The following is an 11,917-nucleotide window of genomic DNA, read 5'->3' on the forward strand; positions in this document are numbered from 1 at the left end:
AGTTAAACAATTAGAAAAGGGAAAAATGCTACCACATCTCTACAGTGTGATCACTCTCTCTTAGTTGCATCACCTAGAAGTCTCATGGCTTTCAAATACAATCTCCATTTCTAATGGCGATCTTGCCGCATCTGGCACGCAGACAATACAGTAATGCTGAAAAAGCTTCTATGCAGTCCCGTTAGTGTCTTAAAGAACCTAAAAGCTGGGACCAGTAAAATCCACAGAAATTCACTCTTGCCTTTAAGAACTTTTGAAAACTGTTAAAAAAAAAAAAGCAAAAAACAGGGCAGGAACCTAAATTCTGAGACCAAATGTAAAAGTCAGATTTGGTGGTTCTCAGTGACGATGGGGACTCTCCAAGGCGTGGGATGGGGAGGAGTGCGGCTGTCAGAGGTGGTTTCTCTTGTTGGCTTTTATGTCTCACTGAGTTTCATCTTCCACATCCTGCAGCCCTGCTTTATTCTGCTCTTCGCCGTCACCCTGCACGTCTGAAGTTCATAGTGTCAGATTATCACGTAACAATTGCATGACAAGTGCAGAGTCCTTATAGCTTTCTTCACTCAGTGTATCCAGTTCTGCAATTGCATCATCAAAAGCTGCTTTTGCCAACCTGCAGGCACGGTCAGGGGAATTCGGAATTTCATAGCAGAATACGGAAAAGTTGACCTAAACGAATACGATGCGTTGGTGGAGGTTCTGTCATTGCAACATCACTAGCAGCTTTATAAGCCACTAGGCTGTTCTTTGCAGCCTCCTTCCTGTCATTTCCTGTGGCCAATTCAGCCAGATACCTGTGGTAGTCCCCTTTCATTTTATAATAGAAAACCCTGGACTCGCCAGTGTTAGCTGCTGGAATGAGGTGTTTGTCCAGTACATCCAGAATGTCACAACAGATAACTTTAGCTCAGTCTCAACCATTTGCCGATATTCTCGAATCGTTTTTAGTTTATCTTCTTCTCCCTTGTTTTCTTCTTTCTGTTCAATGCTGCTGATTATTCTCCAGGAGGCTCTTCTAGCTCCAATCACATTTTTATATGCAACAGATAGGAGGTTTCTTTCTTCAGCCGTCAGCTCCACATCCATACCTGTTACTTTCTTCATTGATTCAACCATGTCGTCATATGGCTCAGCCTGCTCGGCCAGCTTCGCCTGGTGCACCAGATCCTCCCGATCATCCACAGCGGCAGCGGCTCCGGCAGGGTCTGCGCGATGGATGGAAGTGGATAACGTCTCCGACTCTCTCAACCTCTCGCTCCATGTCCGGGCAGCAAGAATGGCGACCTCACGTTTTCCAAGTGAGCACTGTGTCAGTGAGCTACATGCCCAACCCTAATTCAAGATTTTGAGGAATCTCTACCCTGATTTCCACAGTGGTTCCATCAGTCTACATCCCCACCAACGGTGAAGAAGAACTTTTTTCCTCCACATCTCTGCCAGCATTTGTTATTGATTGATATCTTGATAATAGCCATTCTTTCTGGGGGTGATATGGAATCTCAGTGTTTTAAGTAACATCTCAAACAACCAGTGATGTTGAATATTTTTTCATATATTTATTTGTTTGTATTTCTTCATCTGAGAAGTATATATTCAACTCAGCTGCTCATTTTTAGATTTGGCCTTTAAAGTTTGGAAGTCTGACATTTGTGAGTTCATTTTATGTTCTTAGTAGTAATCCTTCGTCTGAGGAATAGCCAACAAACATATTTTTACCACATTGTGGGCTTTCTCTTCACTCTGTTGGTGGTTTCTCTTGTTGTGCAAAAGCTTTCTGATGGCATGAGAGTCCAGTTGCTCATTCTTTGTTCCTGTGTGATTGGGGTTTTATTCATAAGATTTTTGCCTACACCAATGTTTCAAGAGTTTTACCTGTTACTTCTAGCAGAAGATTTAGTGCTCCTGTTTCAATAATTGGAACTTTGATTCATTTCAAATTTAAGTTAGTACATGGAAAAAAATATAGGTCCAGTTTTAATCTCCAGTATGTATAGGGCCAGTTTTTCCATCACTTATTAGAGAGGCTACCTTGCAGTGATTGTGTTTGGCATCTTTGTCAAGGATAAGTTGGGTTAGTGTGTCTGGAAACAAAAGGGAATCACACTAGATTTGGGAAACTGATACAGAAGGGAATAGAGCCATCAGTCAAGAGGTTAGAGACAATGTTCACATTCATATAAAAACAATATCAAACAATGAAAAAAAAACAAAAACAAAAAGCAAAACAAAACAAACCACTATCACTACAACAAAAGACAAACAAGAAAGTGAGCAAAGAAAAAAAAGAATAGAAAAGAAAAATTTCACTTCCAGGTTGGTCTCTGTTGTCATTGGTATACAGCATGTGGAGACAGTGTCCCAATCTGTGTTGACTTATTCCAGCAAGCCAGCAGCAGCTTGTTGGTGGAATAGTGAGTAATCTCAGTAAGCCTATAGCTTCTGGCTGGGACCAGATTCACTCAGGCTGTAGCCAGCAGCATACTTTCTGTGGACCTGAGCCCAGTTGGGAGCCACTAGATGGAGCCAGCAGCAGCTGTGAGTTCTCACCTCAGTCAGACCCTATCCTAGATGGCTCCTAGCCAATTGCTGCTGTGTAGAATAATTGAGCCCTCACCACCAGCTCTTGCTGTCCTTCACATCCACTGTTCCCCTTCACTGCTGCATTTCTCCATGGAGACCTCTGGAGTCACCAACTGTCAGTATGTGTCTGCACGTTTGAACAGCTCCTCTTACACAGTGAGTCTTGTCTCATGGAGAAAGCATTCCTGGATACCTTCTTCATTTCGATTGATGTTTTTATATTTACCTTCTCCATGGGCTTCAATTCATGCTTCAGACCCTTTCTGAATCTAGGGGACCTGCTTCCCTCCTTCTTGCTTCTTCATGTTGCTATATTCCAGTAACTGGACAGCAACCCTCAGAGAGGCTCTTTCTCTGCTGCTCATCACTGCGCCATCTTGGTGCTCCACTTTGCCTTGTTTGTTATGTACTCTCAGGGTTCACCATTCTGCGCTACCTGTTGTCCAGTGTCTAGAAACTGCTTTATATATTTCATCCAGTTTCGAGGTTAAAGCAAGAGAGAATGTCATTATCCCACCAATGTCAGAACTAGAAAAATTTGCAATACTTTTTCATCTTCAAATTCTAACAGTTTAGACTTAATTATGCATTGTTAGACATCACATCCTGCCAAACTCTATTTTATGTTCATCTGCACAAAAATGGAAACAAACACAAAGTCTCCAATATAAAAAGAAGCATTTGAAGGGAGAAACAACTGGTAACTTTTGGCATTGCTATTCCCCTAGGATTTTTTTTCTTGGCCAACTTTGACAACTTATTTTTCTTGTAGTGGCTCATTAATATTTATATATCTATATCAATGTCCATATCTTCTTTGAATCTCTATTTTCATGTCTAATTTGTGCATGTTTGTGCATTTATTTATCTTTCTGTATAAACCATATTTTCATTGATTTCCCTTTCTCCCTATATTAATATGGATAATGAGGGGTAAGAAGGTCTATTATTCAGAAGTATACACTCAGATAGATGCTCAGGATTTGAATCTTACCTCACCAAATATTGTGTGCTGTTGGACAAATTATCTAACCTTTGAATGCTTGAGCTTTTTCATCTGTAAAGTGAGGATAATATCAGTGTCTGCTTTTTAAGTTTGTAGTGAAAAACAACTGAGTTAATATATGTATGGAATATAGTTGATACCATATACACTTTAACTGTTATTATCTATATTTGATTACAGAGAAGGATCTTACTGAATCCCTGGGACTAAGCTAATAGCCATATTTTTTTTTTTTTTTTTTTTTTTGCCTTTAGTGCCTGGCTTACTTTCATAAACATTTGAAAGTAAACTTGCAATTTCTTGGGACGTGAATAGAAACAAATATGACTTGGAGAAAAAAATGAAATTTCCTATTCATGTGAATTTGCACCTTCTCAGGAGCAGAGTATCCTTCCTGGGTGGGCAGCCTGGCTCCTAAGGAGAATCCTGCTCAAGCGCATCTTAGAACATCTCATAGTTGTTTTTCAGAATAACTCAAAGCTTTTCTATTTGCAGCCACACAGAGTGGTTTTCATGGTGTAACCAGCATCAGTCACCCTTCCTGAATTCTCTTTTCTTTCTCCTCACACAACCACTGCAGTTTCAGTCTGCACTTTATGCGATCTTCCCCAGGGCCTCTCAAACTATTACAACTTGCTTATGCAGAGCAATTTATCTCTTCCAGCTTCTATTTCCTCATTTGCATTTTCTCCCCTACCACATTCCTCATCAAAAAAGCCTCCTTTAATAGAGAACCACCCTTCTTAAAGCTCAGTGTGAGATTATCAATAAGTAAAAAGGTGTCTTTTACTGCATTAGTAAAACTATTTCAGAAAGGATGAAATTATTAAGAATAACAATTTCTCAAGGAAGAGAAAATGTAGGATCCTGCAAAAAGGACTTGAATTTTAGCTCGCTTGTCTCCTGACCTCACTTGTTGTTTTTCCCCACATCATGCTGTTCAGATGGATTCATTTGCCCTGGAGGTATCCAGTGGATCAAGAATCTCGAAGGTGGATGCTGAATGGTACTCTTAGCTTGCGTGTGTGTGTGTGTGTGTGTGTGTGTGTGTGTGTGTGTGTGTAGGCAGAGTGGAGTGGAATAAAGCCAGTTACTTGATGACCAGGATTAAAAGGAAAGGAAGATGAAGAAACCATACTCCCACAATCCCCCTCAAAGGCACATCCCCAGTGATTTAAAAATCGCACACTAGACTTCACCTCTCAAATTCTCTACCACTTTCCAGGAGCACAGGTGGAGAGTAAACCCTTGGAGGACATTTAAGACATGAGCAACAGCAGTATGTGTGTGTGTGTGTGTGTGTGTGTGTGTGTATGTGAGAGAGAGAGAGAGAGAGAGAGAGAGAGACAGAGACAGAGATACAGAGAGACAGAGAGAGAGACAGAGAGAGAGAGAGAGGGAGATGGCAACTTTCTTCCCCCCTGCCACACCCAGGAGTCACATTTTCTTTCTTCCTGTTACTATACGAAGAGAAACCTAGAGTACTATTTTTCTGTCCTTGCGTCATCAGAAAGGATGCCCAAGGCAATGACAGTTCTACTTCTTATTAAGGCTGCTAACAGCCAGTAAGTGGCTATTTTCTTCTACTTTTTAATTCTGGCACTGGTGCTCCCAATATACTTTTCTTCTAGTTGGACACCATAGGAGAAAATAAAGGGATGGAGAAAATGTCAGGAATTTTTAATCTGTTTACCTGCAGGCATGTAGAATGCTGAATTTCTTTTCCTTGTAACTCTTAGAACTTAAAAGACAGCCTATTTTCTACTATTTGATGTAGGCTAAGCACACTTGTGTTGGAATAATACTATTTTTACTGTGTTGTGCTGTCTCTAACTGAGGGTTACAGAACTTTGCTTCATGTAGTGACAGTGATGAGAAACAACTAGAAACTGGACTTGTTCCAAATTGTAGAAAGGTGACTACTGATCCCTGAAGGGTTCACTGTTGTTTTCAAATCCCATAAATGACAGTGCTGATTGCATGGAATTTGCAAGTGTAGACAATTAAATAATAGCTAACATTCTCCTATTTAAAAAGCAGAGCTTTGATTGATGGTCCTGCATCTGAATTCAGTCATGCTGAGGATCAGAGAGGGAATTAGCATGGATTGCATCTAGTATTTGTCAGCCACAGTGAGCTGATCTTGGCTGAAAAGGTAAAACTGTGTGTCCATTTTATAGTAAATGCTTTACTGAAAGTGGATATTAAGAAGTGCCCTTGTTGATAGATCTTTCTGGTTCTCTAACAGTAGGACATAGGCATCTTCAGGCTTTATCTTGTTAATGTAGAGGTCTGAGTGTGACACTTTATCATCACACCTTAGAAACCCAATACATATGCACTGATATGCAGCATTGCTTACCATTAGTCATGTGTGCAAAGGGGTCTGGCAGTGGCCACATACCCGGGTGCATTATCTAAATTAATCCATTGAGGGGTATTGAATCACTTAATCACAACACAGGCTTGCCGCCTTGGTAGGCATGCTCTCTCTTCATTAGATTTAATATATTTCTCATTATACAAATCTGCTGCTGTGACAATAAGTCTTGTTCATAAATCAGTTTGCCCTTTTGCTTTGCAGATGCAAAGAACTTCATCAAACAAGACGTAAGTGGAGCCTGTTAGACAGGAGGTCAGAGCAGTCACCGCTAGATATTAATATCTATTCATTAAGATGATTTTAATAGCATATTTTAATAGGCATAGGTAAAACAATTATGATTCTAATTTCTTGTTTGCCTTGTAAACCAGAAAAAAAAATGTAGCAATGTGGAATACTAAGGACTCCTAGGATGAGACCTCAGTCTTCTTCCTACTTCTTCTTCTGCATGCAAACCAAATGCTTGTGGCTCAGTTGGTCAGGGATTCTCTGAGGTTACCATGGAGAATGGTGTAATAGAGGCTGACTTTAACAGTAAGGCATAAAGAAGGATGTACACAGAAAGCTATACAAAGTTTTGGAAAAATATCTTTTGTTGTTGCTTTCTGTAGTAGCATAGTGTTCTACACACTAGAGATTTCAAATAGTATTTTTAAAATCAAATTCTGATTTATTGTGTATTTCTAGCACATTATTAACCATCTTTTTAATGTTCTTGATCATATTCTCCAAAGAATTGTCTCTGTCACTGATCTTTTCAAGAACAAGATTTTCTTTTCCATTAATCATTTCAACTATTCATTTCAACATTTCATTTTGTTATTCTTTTATTTCTTTAATGTCTATTCTTGTCTTTAATCTCCATTCCTCTCATTGTCTTGATATCATTCTTTTATTAGCTTTCATGAATTGAGAGTTTCCTTTATTTTGTTTTCTCTGTATCTCAGATACACAGAGATACCTTGGTCATAGTCTTTGGCTCATGGCACACTATCAGTTCACATTCATCATCTGATTGCTTATATAGCACAAGAAGCTCATGAAGCTATCCAAAAGCAAAGTTAGGGGCCTGATAGTGTCTTCCTGTAACCGTATGATGAGTATCCTATCTCCTTTCTTCCTCTGCTTGAGGGAAGCACCATCCCGAGGCCCTTAAAGATCCTGTTGGATCCTTATGTACACTTAAAATTATATACCTCTACTTTACCACTTTCACACTTTGTGAGTCAGGCATGATGCTGTAAGTAATCTTCTGGAACCTGTTTCCTGCTTAATATAGGAAAATGCATTCTGTAGTGGTTTGAATAAAGAGTTTTATAATGTCAGTCACAGTATGTACATTAGTACCATCATTTAAAGTTTTTCTAACTTTGGTAAGTTCTTTCTTCTTATTCTGTGGCCAACAGAGAGAGATGTATTACAATTTCCCACTCAGATTGCTAATGTGTTATATTTGCTGAACTTTTTTATTTATGTATTTTTATGCCATTAATCATGAGAACATAAATTTAGAACTATCATGTCAGAGGTTATTTGGTTTCTTTACCACTAAGAATTATTTTTAGTTGGATATATACTCAGTGGCACATGCCTGGCTTGCAATCATGAGGTCATGTGTTTGATCCCTGGTACAAAACAAAAACACGAACAGAGACAAACAAACAAAAAACAAAAAAACACAAAGGAAGTGTTTTTCTGGTAATTTTTTGTGTCGTAAAGTCCATTTCTGGCTCATATTCACATAACAATATTAACTAGAAAAAAGAACCCAGAACATGATCAGAAAAACAACAGAATGGTTATTTTATGGGCAAAGCAAGGCAAAAGCCATTAAACATATGAAAATATTTTAACATCACTTATAAGAGTAATGCCCTAGAAATTCCACTGAGATCCTGTTTCTCATTCTCATCATCAAAAATTTCAAAGACTTGCAGAACATTGTTTTGCCAAGACCAGGAAGCAATATGAACTTCTATAGAGTGTGTGGTAATCTGCAGAGACACCGCTCCTAGGGAGAGGGATCTTTCAGTGTCTAACACAACTTTTTATGTGATTATTCTTTGAACTTAAGCCCATGATTCTGTTGTGACGATACCCCACAGTGAACATACAGGAAAGATTTAGAACATTTTTCACTGTCATATTGCTTACTAGCAAAAGATTGGAAACCATTCAAATATCCTTCAAAAGAGACCGGTTCGAATAAAACCTGACACATCACCAAAGTGGAATGTTACATACTTGTTAAGATGTGAATAAAGGAGATCATATGCATCAATGTCTCATTATTTGTACATATTTAAGGGAGAAAAACAAACCATAGAGTAGATGTATACTGTAAGAATCTATTGAGTACTTTTTTTCCAAAAAAAGAAAATTAGGAAGTATTACCAATAGGGAATGGAGGGCTTGGGGAGGGAGGTTAGAAATAAGGCCAAGATTTCTCTGAGAATTTGGTTGTGATTTTTGAACCATGCATGTTTGACATGTTCAAAGGTTAGCTGAAATTGAACCTAAATAGAAAATAAAAGTCTGTATCAAATTGATATAGAAAATAAGAGGAACTTGCAAATGTCTGCTTTATACACCTTTAATAGAATATAATTTAAGGATAAAAGTGTACGAAGAAATCATACACTTCATATAGTAGTTTACTTTCAGCCATGATACTGCACCATCTCAGAAATGTTTTTTTTAAACATTGTAGTCTAAAGTAAACAAGTAATTATTGAGGTTTTTTAAATAAGATAATAAGATGTACAATTTAAAAATAAATTCCTATCACTTGAATCCAACTTACAAATTTCAATATGTACTTAATTAAACAGAGTATATTTCCAAACTTTGCCTCTATCCCTGCCTGAAACAGTGACACCTGAGAGGTGAGGTTACCCAGAATCTGGGTCTTGGCTGTAAACGTCATTCTCTATGAGAGCATTCAGGGCTCCATGGAGAAATGGTGGATTCTATGTCTGGGCTGCGAAAGGACAAAGTGGTTCCTTGTGGACATCCTGTTGTGCTACAAAATACGGAAGTGCTCAAAGACTAATGAGATTGAGAGTTTAAGATCATCGCTCCCAGTGGTCAAGGAACTACCCAGCTTCCAGCCACACTCAACCAGCTCGGCAGGTTTTGGGCCTGCCTAGGCCACCCCTAGCAACCCCCTCTCAATCTGAGAAACTGGGGGGCCAGAGGTGAATGTCTGCACACCATCCCAAGCCCCAGCAATTTAAGATCATCACTCTCAGTGGTCAAGAAACTGCCTGGCTTCCAGCCATACTTGACCAGCACCACAGGTTTCTGGCCTGCTGGGCTCCTTGCAGTGAACTTAGCTCAATCTGTGGAACTTGGCAGCCAGAGTCCCAGGAACTGAGGGCATAGAAGATGATTTCCAACAGGCCCAGGGGAAGCCTTGGAACAAAACTTGAAAAATGGAAATATAAGAAAATGACAAAATGAAAGACCAAAATGCAATCTCAAACCTCCAACTCATCCCAAGAAAGCTTAGGAGTTATGTTCATAGAAGAAAATATATGCCATACACCTAAAATACCTGAAATAATAGCAACTGAAAAAAAGAAGCAACTCTGGGAAGCTGCAAGGAATTCAAACTAGAAATAATCACCCAGGTAAAAGAAGAAATGATAAAAGTAATGAAAGAGATACTGAACACATCTAAAGGGGACACAGTTAAAAAATTAGGGGACTAAAACAAAGAGATAGAGTCCCTGGATGAACAATATAAGAAGCAAACAGAATACATGAAGCACATTCAAAGAGATATACAGGAAATCAAAAATTCCATTGACGTTGTCAAAACCACTTCAACAAAAGTGAAGATAGAATTTTAGACCTTGAAGACAAGATTTCAGCTAGTGAACAGGAAAGGAAATATCTTTTAAAAATAACAAGGAATCAGGAAATAACAATTCAACAGCTGGAAGATGATGCAAAGAAAAACAACATAAGATTGATAGGGATAAATGAAAAAGAAGGGGACAACACAAATGATATCAAGAAGTTATTTACAGAAGCAATAGCTGAAAATTTCCCAAACATGAGAATGAAAACTGGCATCAGGATCAGTGAAGCATGTAGAACTCCAAATAGCCATAACCAAAATAAAACTACACCCAGACACATAATAATCACCATCCCAGAAATCCAACATAAGAATACAATGTTAAAAGCTGTTACAGACAAAAGCCAGATCACCTATAAAGGAAAACATATTAGAATCACAGAAGACTTCTCAACACAAACAATGAAGTCAAGAAGAGCATGGAGTGAAGTATTTCAGATCCTAAAGGAAAATGATTTTCAGCCTAGACAGATGTACCCTGAAAAACTGTCCTTCAAAATGGATGGAGAAATAAGATACTTCCATGACAAAGAACAGCTGAAGAACTTCATGATCACCAAGCCAACCCTGCAAAGAATACTGAAAGACAGTTTAGATACACTTAGGAAAAAAACCACTAAGCAAAGCAGACAATTAAACAGAATGGAAAGATAAAGATGCAACAGCAGAAAGATAACATGTCAACAATAAACCAATATATAACAGTTATAACCATTAATGTAAATGGTCTCAATTCACCAATTAAAAGAAACAGATTTGTATAGTGGATCAAGAAACAACATCCAACCATGTGCTGTCTACAAGAAACCTATCTAACCCAAAAGGAAGCTCAAAGACTGAAAGTCAAAGGATGGAAAACAATACTTCCTGTACCAGGAACCCCGCCTCCTGAAAAAAAAAAGTGGGGATAGCTATTCTGTTTGCAGACAATATGAATTTCAAACCAAGAATGATCAGAAGAGATAAAGAAGGTCATTACATACTGGTTAGGGGAAAACTTCAAGAGGAAGAGATAACAATCTTAAATATATATGCACCAAATTCCAGAGCATCCAGTTATATAAAACAAGTATTAATAGAAATGAAAAATCAAAGAAGCAATAACACAATTAAAACAGAAGACCTTAACACACCATTGACACCAAGGGACAGATCAACCAGACAAAAAATCAGCAAAGAAATAACAGAACTGAATCACACCTGTGAACAAAAAGACTTGATAGACATATACAGAATGTTCCATCCACAACATCAGAATATACATTCTTCTCAGCAGTTCATGGGACATTCTCTAAAATAGACCATATACTAACCCATAGAACATATTTAAATACATGCAAATGGTTGAAATTATCCCATCTATGCTATCGGACCATAGCACCATAAGATTAGAAATTAATGATAAAAGAAACTGCAAAAATCCCACAAACACATGGAAATTGAATAATACACTCTTGAGCAATCAGTGGGTCACAGGGGAAATTAAAGAAGAAATTAAACAGTACATACAAGCAAATGAAAATACAAATACAATTTACCAAAATCTATGGGATGCGATGAAAGCGGTCCTCAGAGGAAAATTTATTGCACTGAGTTCCCACATCAGAAAAACAGAATGAATACAAATAAACAACCTGATGCTGCAGGTCAAACATCTAGAAAAAGAAAAGCAAGTCAAGTTCAAAGCCAAAAGAAGGGAGGAAATTATAAAAACCACAACAGATATCAGTGCAATGGGGCTAAGAAAACAATCCAAAGAATCAATGAATCAAAGAGTTGGTTCTTTGAAAGAACAAATAAAATTGATAAGCCCCTAGCCAACCTTATTTAAAAAAGGAAAGAAAAAGATCTAATTCATGCAATAAGGAATGAGAAAGGTGAAATCACTACAGACTGTAGAAATACAGAAGATCATCAACACCTATTTCAAAAACCTCTACTCTTATAGGTTTGATAACACAGAAGAAATAGATTCCTAGAAGCATAGGAACTACCAAAGCTGGGTCAAGAAGATGTAAAACTGCTGAATAACCTAATGTCTATTAATGAAATGGAAAATGTATTTAAATCCTTACCTACAAAA

The 11,917-nt window shown here is 38.0% G+C and overlaps 1 pseudogene; it reads right to left on the reverse strand.

Moving 5' to 3' along the window:
• Positions 1–290: 290 nt before the first annotated feature.
• On the reverse strand, positions 291–2,782 carry LOC100722280 (14-3-3 protein epsilon-like; annotated as a pseudogene).
• Between the last annotated feature and the right edge of the window lie 9,135 nt (positions 2,783–11,917).

The sequence above is a fragment of the Cavia porcellus genome, unplaced genomic scaffold (genome assembly GCF_034190915.1).
Source record: "Cavia porcellus strain 051 isolate PalLab524CR breed Dunkin Hartley unplaced genomic scaffold, mCavPor4.1 scaffold_29, whole genome shotgun sequence".
Classification (NCBI taxonomy): domain Eukaryota; kingdom Metazoa; phylum Chordata; class Mammalia; order Rodentia; family Caviidae; genus Cavia; species Cavia porcellus.